The sequence below is a fragment of the Trachurus trachurus genome (genome assembly GCF_905171665.1).
Source record: "Trachurus trachurus genome assembly, chromosome: 7".
In the NCBI taxonomy this organism is placed as follows: Eukaryota; Metazoa; Chordata; class Actinopteri; order Carangiformes; family Carangidae; genus Trachurus; species Trachurus trachurus.
In genome coordinates this window covers 12,235,643-12,248,438 of record NC_139901.1, presented here as the reverse complement: position 1 = coordinate 12,248,438, position 12,796 = coordinate 12,235,643, and positions in this window count along the sequence as shown.

Sequence of the window (12,796 nt, the reverse complement as noted above, 5' to 3'; positions counted from 1 at the left end):
CAGACAGACAGACAGACATCTTTTTCCAGAAGTGACTGCTGCTGATTGCAGCTAAATTCCTGTTTTGTTAATCACTCCTGTTCACAACACTTCACGTGAACATGCTGTGGTGGAACAGGTGGAGCATTTGTTACAGTTAATTGCGACATTTGTCAAATCATTGGGGGGAAAAAGTAAATTGGGACTCGCCACATTTATGCGTGTGGGCATTAGCGTAAGCAGGCGATGTGATTTGTTAGCTCATATCAGACTAAGACAGGCCACATCCACATGGACTCACAGCTCCAGTCCTCGGTTTCCAGCCACCAGCTGCTCACCAGCTCTGCTGCAGGAGCATGTGGGGGATAAAATGGACCTTTCCTCTGCAAAATACTGGACAACTAAACTTTTACTGCCACTGCCACAAATGTACAAACTGTGTGGTCATCAGAAGAAATTCTGAACTTGACACCTTAAAGTTGTGCTTCTGTTTTTGCAACAACAAAAAAAAATCTGTCTGTTGAGTAAAAGCACTCACTGCCACTGGGCCTGAAAGGTGCAGCTCTGAAAAGTTGCTACCTTGCTCATTTTCTCAGGACACCTGATGTTTTCTGCTTGGATTCACTGCAGCTTCAATCCCAATGTTGGGCCAACCTAAGAGTGAAAAAAGAAAAGTGACCAAAATGTCACAGAGACATGTCCACCCCCTCAATTCCTGCAGCACTATCTCCTCCTCCATGAGCCTCTGTGCTCACCACCTTCACTGATATTCAAAACCTGACATTTTCACCAAAAGCCTCCATGTAGCCACACCGCCAAAAAACCAAACCTCTATTTAGTCACATTTTAGTAAAAGTCAGCTGAGTTGTTTTGCTCTGATAGTTTGAACTCGTGGGAATGCGTCTCTCTACATCAGTCCTTGCCATCATTTCACATCCAATTGCTTCTTTTCATGGACTTTGTGCAATTACTTGTTCTTATTCAGAACACAAAGCAAGATTAGGCAGCAGCCTGATTGTGGAAAAACTGTGAACCAGCAGGATACTATGACTATGTGTATTTGGTCATTGTAGATTTAAAACAGGACAAGAAGGAAGAAAAAGAGTGTCAATTTCTGAGTTTAAAACTCAAAATTACAAGTTTTAAGCACAAATGTATTTGGAAAAAAAACCTTCTGCGGATCCTACTGGATCTGGTGATTCTTGGCTAAAGTACAGTTTGATGAGACTTTCCAATGCAGGCAGAAACATCCAAAACAAACGTCTGTCCAACTTTGCAAAGTGTAGATGTGTTCCTTTCCTTGATAGAAGAAAAAACACAATTTTCTTTAGGTTTTCTCTTGCAAACTTGTGAGTGTTTTCCCATAATATACTTTGCAACTTTAAGCTTGAAAATCTGCAGTTTTAAAATTAATTTGAATTTACCACCATTTCTTTCAGCTCTTACAATGGCCTTAATATGTCATTGTAGGACTCAGATATAAAGCCTCACTGCTTTAGAGAGTTTGGTAAATCAGGTAACCCCACAGGATCCTGGTGGTTTTATCATACGTGGCCTGACCTGCCGACGCTGGCAGCAGCCATCTACTCTGCCTTCTGAAATATCTTTCCATGTTCCACATGGATGTCTGTTCGGTATTTACAAGCACAACTCCCCTCTCACTCCCATCATCCGGACAATGTGAGCAACATGCCAGTCAGACGGGACAAGGGCTGGACCCCTTTTTCTGCTCTGCTGGACAGAGAGTCATGTTGACAAGTCACTGCAGAAAGGGAAAGGAGCGTCTGTCCTTTTGAGGCGCAGCAGACCTTGAAAGAACAACACAAACACATTCAAGTGCAACAGCAAGGCCCCTTGTGCAATTACTGAAGATGCAACGTGCTCCTCATAATGATTCGGACTTGGAGAGTTTTTCCCTCTTTACTTCCTATGGATCATCTCTGTGTGACATCAACCTACTACAGCATTAACATGCGTGTCTGCACAGACCTAACGAAACCACCAGCAGCTTAAATTAACAGTAGTATTGTCACATAATTAAATGTCTGCTTTGCTCGTCTCATATGCAGATAGATGTAAACAAAGTGGGTCTGTGAATACAGCGTGTGGGGGCGTATACGTTTCCAGCTCCAAACACCCTGGGCTGATAATCTTTTCAACATTGCCATAAAAGCCTATAGGACTCCATAGATTTGCATATAATGACATTTGTTTGCATTAAAAAATGTATTGTAGCAGAGTGATGTGGGAACAAGACTAATACACACTGAATCATTCAACATGTCAACAACAATATGTTTATGTGATGAATCAATCAATCAATCAATCAATCAATCAATCAATCAATCAATCAATCAATCAATCAATCAATCAATCAATCAATCAATCAATCATTCAATCATATATGAGGTTTAGTCAAAACATTAAGTCCTGTACTACCTGCCTGACTGACACTCATCGCTCATCAACGTCAGAGACCAGAAATAGCTGTAGTATTTGCCTTATGCTACATGATTTCTGGGAGTAGCATGGAGGAGGTACATGTAAAGTATGGTGGGCAACTGTAAACTCATTGCAAAAGGCCGAAAAGGAGGAGGGCAGATACTGTATAACAACAGAACAGTGCTGCAGATAACAAAACCATGCAACAACAAAAACATGCAAGCCCCCAAAACAAATGCAACAAAAATGCTGCTTATCTGGACAACACAACAGAAGTGCTCCAGGCCTCTAGTGGGAGCTCTAAGTGAAACACCTTGAGCATAATAAGCTTCAGCTTCAGCATGGAAGGCCACCTCTATGACCTGAGCTTTGGCCTTTGACTTGGACCAAAACAAGGCAGTATGTAGAAAGAGTAGCCTAGTGTTTTTGAATTTGTAGTTCCATTGTTCTGATTGAAGTATTTTGGGCTGTTGTGGCATTAATAAAGACAATTTTGAGTATTTCAACTTGAACATTCACAGTTCATTTCACCAATTTGGTTTCAACTGGACAAAAAAACTTAAGAATTACACTAAACAAGACCACGAGGCTAAAGCAGAGGCTACACGGGTGCGGTTGTTAAAGCAGAAGTAAATGATATATTTGTGTTAATATAAGTCTTAAATAGTTATATCTTCCGACAGCAATCACTTACATAGAGTGTTTGGTCTGAATCATGGGTCTGTCAGTCACTCTGCTCTGCTCTGAGCCGAGGAGAAAACATTTATCGTATCCTACAGTTTTTATCCAATGAGGAGAGAGAACGGCATGCAGGGCTGTGTGTGCAGCCAAGGGACGCCGTGAATGTGGTGACGTAGGGACGAGGACTGTTATGGTGCGTTCAAGGAAACTCGTAACTCGTGTTTTTCCGACCTGTGAAGTCATACCAGTTCGATCTGGTACGAGTTCACGGGTCGGAAGTTACGAGTGGCCGTTATAGTGACTTTCACCGGTAAAACAGGTCGGAAAAACACGAGTGGGTTGCCTGAAACGCTACAAAGTCTTAAGTTGTGACTTGAAGCTGTAATTTACGGTTTCAAAAGCCTGCCTGGAACGCAGCATTAGCCAAAACGACCGGATCGCTTACTTCTGCTTTAACTAGTAATATTGACTTACTAACTTCATATGAGTTGCAGTAATGGTGAAGTTGGATCAATAATGCCAAGTCAATAGAAAGGGCAGTGATTTCCAACACCACACCGTTGTCACTGTTAGTGATTTACTGCCCTGTTTGCATGTGAGATGGAGCCTCTGAGAACATTTCAATTACAAAGTGTTTTTCTTGTCTGTCGCCTCTCAGTTGTTTGGATCAAAACACTAACATGAGAAATTCAATATGGTGCCATGCCCTGAGAAATCCAGCCTATTTTCTGGCCTGTCAACTTCCAAACTGTTGCCACCGATATCCCAATAAAAAACAAAGACCGACCTTGTAGATGAGGACGTATACAAAGACATTTTTTTCTCCCCCCAAACAAACATACTTCCATTGTTGTCGTGTCTCATTGTTCTGCAGGAACTGTGGCTTTGGAGTGTTTGGTTTTGATTAGGAATGTTTAATGGCCTCTACACATTCAATTATCAGCAGCCTGCTCCGTCAGTCGATAGTCATCCTCTCATTAATGGCCCAGAACTGATTACCAAGGACAGACAGAGAAATTGGTGAAATGTTATTCATTCAAAGCGCTAATTAAATCCTCCTAGGTGGGACTTTCAATCCCTGCTAGAAACTTTTCCTGCATTTTTCTAAGCACCACTTACGGTGATGGTACACCTAAAAATAACAGTTGATTGTGTAGCTCCGCTGTTTAAGTACTTTCTCTCAGCTGCTGCTGATAGAGCTGAGAAGTCACATTGTTATGCCTTGTGTTTTCTTACATACATCACTCAGCCATACACATCTAATCCCCTTAAAACATACAACTTTCACACTTCTCCTTTTGCTAAGAAACGTGGCTTAAATTGCAGCCCTGCAGAACAGAGGGACAGAAGAGTGCTGAATATCGATATCATGTCAGAACCATTGTTTGCCTGTGTTTGCGCTTTTTGTTGAACACGGCATAGAGTAACAAATTCCAGAGAGGTATTTTTTGCCTTCTTTTTTCACAGTCAAGGGTGCATAGCTCATTCCTCTACCTCTTCATGCTAAGTGGAATAAATGAACTCGCTGCCAAACAAAATTGAAGAACCTACTCCTGATGTAAGGTTTCTCTCTATAGTCCGGATCAAATGATAGCCTTCACATCCTCGAAAAGCATTTTGTCAGTGCTGAAAGGACTGCTCAGCTAAAAGACTTTCAAAGGCTGAACTCGGCACGCTGCCAACAGTCTATTGTTCTTGCACGGGGCCCCTTGGTTCGAGCCGTCCCAGCAGTGGTGGCAGGAGACCACTCACACAGGGACATGTGTTAAGTTTTTGTGTCAGAATTAACTCTACCGGAAATATCAGTGATGAACAAGGCTCAAAGCCTCATTAAGCCCTGATGTTGTGACACACCAGCACTATCCACCACACCAAGCAACAAAAGGAAGATTCCCTGAGTCACCCCCCACCACTGCCCACACCACCTCCATGACCTCCTTTTTCTGGGCCTGTTCTTTCTGTGTCCTACGTTCTACAATTTTCCCCCTTTGTGGACACACGTGGAGATATGTCATATTCTATCATTAATTATTGTTCACATTTGGATTATTTTAATCAAGCATTAATGGACTGCATTTATATGGAGATTTTCTAGTCTTAAGCACCACTCGAAGCACTTACCACCAGTCACATTCACCAATTCACATGCACAATAACACAGCAAATAAAAGGATTTTCTGCCATACACACATATTCACACAGTGATGACACCTTGGGGCAGAATTTAGAGTTCAGTATCTTGCCCATGAACAGAGATGGGCATCGAACCACCAACTTTCTGACTGGTAGACAACCCACTCTACCTCCTGATTAAAATGTTACATCCACTAATATCTGTATACTTTTGTAGGTGAAACATTTTACTTTTGGTTCCCACCTGCCATTGTGTGCCGGGGGACAGGTTTGAATCTGACACCCTATTATCGCATGTAAGTGAATAGAATAAAGGTGACTCACCTGCCGTGCTGTGTTGGTAGTGTTTAGAAGACATTAAAAGGAAGATGTGTCCTACTCATCACCAGGAGACCAGGGAGACTGGAGAATGCCACAGAGAAAGATATAAGAGTTAGTGAACACTAGAAACACAATATGGAGCAACAGAATCTAGACAAATCAGCCTAAGCATGCTTACATTGAGAGGTAAAAACTAAATACATCAAGTCTTAAAACAGTCAGAAGTTCTCTGCTAAAACTTGGGTTGGGATTGGAAGCTGCCTTTATTGTATACTGTTTATTGTATGTATACAAGTGGCAATTAAAGCATGTTGTCACTCTGGCTTTCCATTCATTTCCTAAGGCTTTCTTCGGGGTGCTGAACTCTCAACTGATGCTGAAACCCAGCTCCAGTGTCCCCCAAACAGCAAACCAGTGACACACTGTGTCTGAGAGGAGGAGCAGGAGCAGGTGAGGTTACGTTACCAGACAAAGGCATTTCTGTAGATAACATGTCTACAGATACATTTCTGGGTCATTCATGATGGACCAAACAAAATCCACACAACACAGAAATATCAATAAACCCTGCAAAACCACAGTTTATGTTCAAAGTCAGCATTTTCAAACATCAGTGTGCTCACTCTTGGCAATGTTTGTGCATTAAAACAAGGAAAAGAACATGATTATGGCCAGTGCAGTTCAGGTAAGGACAGAGAGAGACAAAGGCCACATGCATCTGTTAACATACAGACGAAACACTGCTTCTTCAGCCTGTGCTAAAACTTGGCATGAGGCAATAACCACAAGGTGCAGAATTCTTCTTTGGAAGTTATTCCTAATCGTTAATCCATAAGAAGATACATCAGAACTGGATCATCGGCCAATAGGTCTCCATGTGGGTCAACAAGCTCTGAGCAGGTGAGGTCTTTGCAGCAACTGGATTCCTTACGGCTTGTCATTCTCCATGTACCTACGTATTTCCTGTCTCTACAATCCTATCTAACAAAAGCATAAAATGTCCAAAAAAAAAGTGTTAAAAAAAGATGCATATTCTTGCAAACACAATACAGAGGGCTCAGATTAGGTGACTGTTGAAATAAAGTGATCACATGTTACAGTGATGTTACAGTAAAGGACATTGATAATAAAAATGATAGAATTAACATACAGTAGAACGTCTCTGTTACACAACATAAAGCAGGCAGCCCTGAACTCATCCTGCATGAAATGCCACCGTCACTGAACCTGCATGGGCAGGGAGTGTAGAAATCATGTCTCCGAGAGCAGAGCATCCCCTAACTGCCCAGTGCCCTTACAAACCTGATGTAATGATGATGAATGCTTCATGTCACTATTTGATTTAAGTCAGCAGACTGACTCTGTGATTCCACTTACAAGGTTTGTAAATATTGAATGTTTTAAAAAGTTTCTTTTACATTTTACACATTTTTTTTTAAAGTCAGACTACACTCATTAAAGTTGAGGCAGCAAAACTCCTGAGTGTATTGAAATGAAATTCTGGTGTGGTTTTCTGGTAATGAATTAGACTTTTCATTAGTGAGAGGAATATTTGAAAAATATTCAAAGTTATGCAGCCTCACCTTAACGTATCAAGTGAGATTGTGATTTATAAAGCAGGTCTACAGTAGGTTCTGTGGGAGTATCAAAATGAGAAGTGCGCACAGCCTTCAAACCATCAAGACCTCTGTGACATTGTGATGTCACAACAAAGCAGTCACCAAGCCCAACCCACCTGGACCCACTATCCAACACTTGAAGAAATGTTTTCAGTTTTACCTGAAATCTGATCTATTTTAACTGGATCCCTCCGAACACAGTCAGCCAAACCGAAAAAAAACGCTCAGAGCCTCTTCTCTTCTGATTGGCTGACATTTACTCATGATTAGATGATTAAGAGAGGAGTTGTAAAACTACACTGAGCTGGTTTTTGGTTTTTGGTTCTTAAATCCACAGATATATCTTCTTATGGATCAAACACAGAAGAGAACATATGGAGCTTTCACAGTATATTTAAGATCCTAGTTTGTGCTGTAGGATTTCCACAGATGGAACAAGCTCAACTGAGAGAACAATTATAATTCATGCATCAGGCTTCATCCCACTAACTCCTGTTTCTGTTGGCTGTGGACAAGGTGTCATGACAGTCAACAACAGTTGCTGCTGCTGCATATGCCCCACTATCACTAACGCTCAACCCCAAAAACATTCACTTTACACATGTCTGTGAGGCGTCCATGAACTCATCCTAGTCTGCCCGTCTCTTCCCATAGACACATGCCGCTGTGGATTTTCATCAAGGCTGCTTTTAATGGGAGCTGTTGTAATCACCGCCTGTAGGCCTACAGGCGTCGCTGGTTTAATCTTGGTTCCAAACTCCTCAGGCCCCGGGCTCTCTCATGTGTCAGCCCCGCTTTCATCACACAGGGAGAAGCTCAACATGGAGGGGATACCTTCAGACCACTGAAATATGTAGTACCCAGACACCAACAAATGCTTGCAGGTTGTGCTGGGTGAGTAGGTGACTCAGACACCGTGAATCTCAGCATCTTGCACAGGCTGTGTTCTACTTTGGTGTTCACCTATAACAGGAGGAGAGAGAGATGTGTGACACGGCTTAGTGGCAGAAAAAGCAACAGGGACAATCAACAGTGCAACAGTACAGTAACAAAGTATCTCCACCTCTCTCACTCTCTCTCTCTCTCTTTCTGGTTTTCTGTCTGTCTCTCTGCTGCTTTGATGTGTTTCTATGAGAACAGTGAGACAGAGCAGGTAGGTGTTGTTGCCCCTGGTGGAGGAACAACCAGACTGAACAGAGAGGAAGCTGCGCTGGAAGATTTTTGTTATCTCTGTTTTTCCAGCCGAAGCACTTTGAAGGAATTCAAGGCAAGGTTTCATTTGTGCACACATGTGACATTGCACATGTAACAAACAGATAAATGCAGCACATAGCTACAGTGAAGAGCATGATAATGCATAAAGCAAGGCAGGCTTCTGAAAAGTGGTGATGCTGATTATTTGTTCTCAATCATCACATCCTTCTCAAGACAATTTCAAAAGCCAGATGAAATGACACACTGGTGTGTTGCTCAGAAATGTGCAAAAGTGCCTGGAGTGTGAACAAGCAACAGTGGCCACAGGAGATTTTACATGTAAGTCTCTAGGGAATCAGACAACTTTAAAGATTCAGGCTGTTCTGTACATACAAGGTTACACTGGGCTGCAGAGATTCCATTTGTGAGAGCCCGAGAGTCTCTCAATGCCATTTAGAGCCTTCTTGGACACCATGACAAAGTGGAGTGGTGCAGTACTATTCATCTTCCAGCTGTGGCCAGGAGCCTCTGACACCCCAGTAGACAGGGGGAAATGAAAAGAGGGTGCAGCAGCCAGTGGCGCCGTACTTTATCTGCCGGGAGACTTGGCTTATCCTCCAGCTGTGTGGGCACTGCCTTTGAATGCAAACAATATGGCTGCAGAATGTAGGGCAGGCGAGAAAAGAAGCTTGTGCGGTTAAGTTGCAGCTGCAAAAGCTCTCAGTGAACTTTCTCTGTGGAGGATTTAGAAGTTGTGATGTCTTTAAACAAGGAGGTATTTGCATGACTGCAAACTTATTGTCAAGTGTCAGATTAAAGGATAATTCTGGTTTATTACAACTTGGGTCCGATCTGTTTTGGTTATCATTCCTCTTGGTTATTGTACTCACACTGGACTGAGTAAAGTAACAGCTGAGATCTGGGAACACAGCGACAAATAACAGAGTTCAGTGGGGCAAGAAATAAACAGACAAGTTGTAAACAAGCAGATTATCTAAGTCAGTGGTCTCCAACCTTTTCCAACTCATGGCCTACAAATCTCAAAAATGTTGACGGCCCACATCGCCCAACATAACAGAGGGTAAATAATAAACGTTTCAATAATAAAAATCAAACTTTCATGACCTAACTGAAAACAGGCTACGTTTTTATCATTTGTCTCTCTAGTGTATATTTCTATGTGTGTGTGTGTATGAATGTACTGTATGTATCTTTTATTGAGACTCTGCAGACAATCTAACTTCACGACTGCTTCAAACGGGAGCCATCATAACAGGACAATAACTAAGTACATACAACTTTAAGTATCTTGACTTCGTATTATTACTTTCATTACATTACTTACACACTAAATTAAGTTTCATCATTTGAAACTTAACTGAAATCAAGAGAGACCTAATGTCACTGGGAAAACTAGGAAATGACTTATACAGTAAGAACAGTGATCATTTTCCTGCTCGCCCTCATTCCCCTCCCAAATACATTTGATCAACCTATCCCATGAGCTTTCAACCATTTCCCACGGTCCTCATCAAGTAGATGTTCACAGTTGTCATGGAAATGTCTCAGATGAGAAGGGTGAGAAGTGGTTGAAAGCTCAGATAAAGTCTACGAGCTGGTCCTGGAGCTGTGGCTCTCATGTCTTTATTTTGTCGACTAGCTATTTTTTTCCCCAAGGTCAGGAATAAAATTTCATGCTTAAGAGCCAAAATGTAATAAACCAGAACAGAAGAATATAAGATGGCTGTATTGAGTAAAAATGTCACCGTAACAATGCCGGTGTCATCACCGCTCCGCGAGTCACTCGGTATGCTGAAGTCGCCTCTGTCACACAGAAATTCAATTTTGAATATCCTTCAGACAAAGACAAGACCATATTTCCTCCACAGCGGGAGTAGCCAGCAGGTAAGGTCTCACTCTTTCAGATTTCCTGTAAAAAGTCAAATTTATTGGCTACACTCAATCATTTCTCCAGTAAAAGTGCAAATTACAAGGAACACTATTGATGATCTTCCTGATTTTCTGCAGCAATTTAAAAGCTATCTGTCTATGTAAGAGCTGTTGAAATGATGGGCAGTAATTTAATCTGTGCTGCTGAAATTGCACTTTGATTGAGACGGAGAGGGAGAGGGGAGAACTCTGGAGAGGAATATCTCATGGGTCATCTTTTTGGGGTTGACATGAGTTGAATTAAAGCTGCAAATCCCACTACTCAATTTGTTGTAGGGTTCAACATGGAGATCATAAAACAAGGAAACAGGGGGAGTCTGCACTGTGTTGCACAACACCCTGCAGCGCTGAATCTCACCACGTCTGTGCTGCAAAGTTTATCAGCGTGCCCAAAAACAGTGGAGGGAAAAAACATTTTCAAATACACCTTGGGTTGGAAATGTCAATGCGAGTTCACCCAAGGTTCACCCAAAAATACAAGAGACATATTCGATCAACCTGTAAATAAGACTGAGCCAGTAATGAAAGAATAATTACTTGGTTGTTCATCCACTACTAAAATTAAATAGTAGACCATTAGTGTGAAAATAAAGTCGGAAACTGCTGTAGATAATTACATAAATTACCAACTAATGTTTTACAAGTTAAACAATAATCCACAGACCCAGCTGAGAACAGTTAGCACAACTGGCAGTAGTTCAGATGGAAGTGTTGTAAATAAGAGAGCTCTTACAGTATTTACAAAACTTCTGTGTATGCAAAAAAAAAAGTAACAAGTTATTAGCTCTAATAACTTGTTACTTTTTTTTTTTTAAACAACTACAGCCAGTGTGATCTCATTTGTGATAGTCTGTACAACAACAGTTGGTTAGCCAATAGCCAGCAGTAAACATGCTAACAGATGAGCTCATTAACTACCACCGACATGTGATCCTCACCTCACAAGTCATATCAGCCCCTTAAAGGGCTCTCACTACAGCCAACTGTGAACACGATCACCAGAAATAAGTTGGATTAAAAACAAACTAGCCTACATCAAGGTCACATGACTTCAACACAACACAAACCTTTCCTCCTTGAATGTTAGTCAAGGTTTGCAAGAGATTGCCTGTTGCCTGAAACAAACATGGCTGTGTGTAAGGACTGGTCAGTATACAAGTTTTAGGATTCACTATATTGTTATTGAAACTAGCAGCTCAGCCCTGGGCAACATAGTGGCATCTTACACATGTGTGTGTCTGTGTAGACAGAGTCTGTAGTGTTCACCACAGGTGGAGTCTAATCAGGGTGTAGAAACATTTCATGATCAGGAAAGTGGGAGGATCCCTCCACAAAGTTATGCTCCAGAAAGACAGAAAACATGTTTTATTGATTTGCATGTTTGACTTTGAATGAAAACTTTCCATTAATACTTTTTAAAACAAGCCCATTTACTAGTTTAAACTTGTATAGAGACAGCTCTTAATGAGCTGACCTCTGAATGTGTGGGCATATGTGTGCGTATGTATGTGTAGGTGCTTGTACACCTACTATGTATATAATATACTTGTACTGTGTATGCATGGTGCATGTGAATGTATATACTATATGTGCCTGTAGGAATATTTGCCTAGTCATCTAAGTATTTTTATTTAATGATCTGAGTTTTTTTTATGGGAATAATTTAATTGCTTGTTTCTTATTTTATTTTTGTATTTTGTATTTTTTGTGATTTCTATTTTGGGAACACTGTATAGGAACTGTTATTTGTCTTGCTTTTTAGGGACCCCAGGAAGAATAGTCGTCACCATGGTGACAACTAATGGGGATCCAATAAACAATAAACTTTCAGTAGTCAAATTTCAACTCTATAAGCTATAACATCTGTGGAGATGCTTAACGTCCAGTGTGACTCAGCAATCACCTTCATTTTTAATTGCATAGGTTAAAATAAAGGAGATAGACATTAAAAGGGCTTGTGGATTTGTGAAGGTTCTTTTCCTAAAAACCAGCAATCTCCCTAAAAAAACCCATCTTCCTCCAGAAGTTCACTTGTAACCTCCATATATATAGTCCAGGCTTGTATCCTGCTGTAATTATTTTGTGTATTTTCAGCCATGGAGCTAAAGTGTTGCGTGGCAGTCAGCGTAGCAAACAGCCACAGCAGGACGTTTGTGTTTGCTTGTCAAGCAGTCGGAGGCAAAGTGACTCTGCGGCCCTGGAACAGCAGTCTCGTCTCTGCAGCTTCCCCTCATGTTGTCTTGCTCTCAGCAGCACACATTAACATTTTATGGAGGAGCAGTCAATGCATCTAGCACACACACAAAAAAAAAGAAAAGAAAGAAATTAATTGGAATTTGAGGTGGAAAATTTGGCCACCCCGACATTTGCCACTCATGTTCATCTCACCTCCCCCAGGAGCTCCTGCTCTATTGTTGCTGGAATCACAGGGCTGTCCACTGAAATGTCGAATGGCTTCTTCCTTTACTTTGCATAGT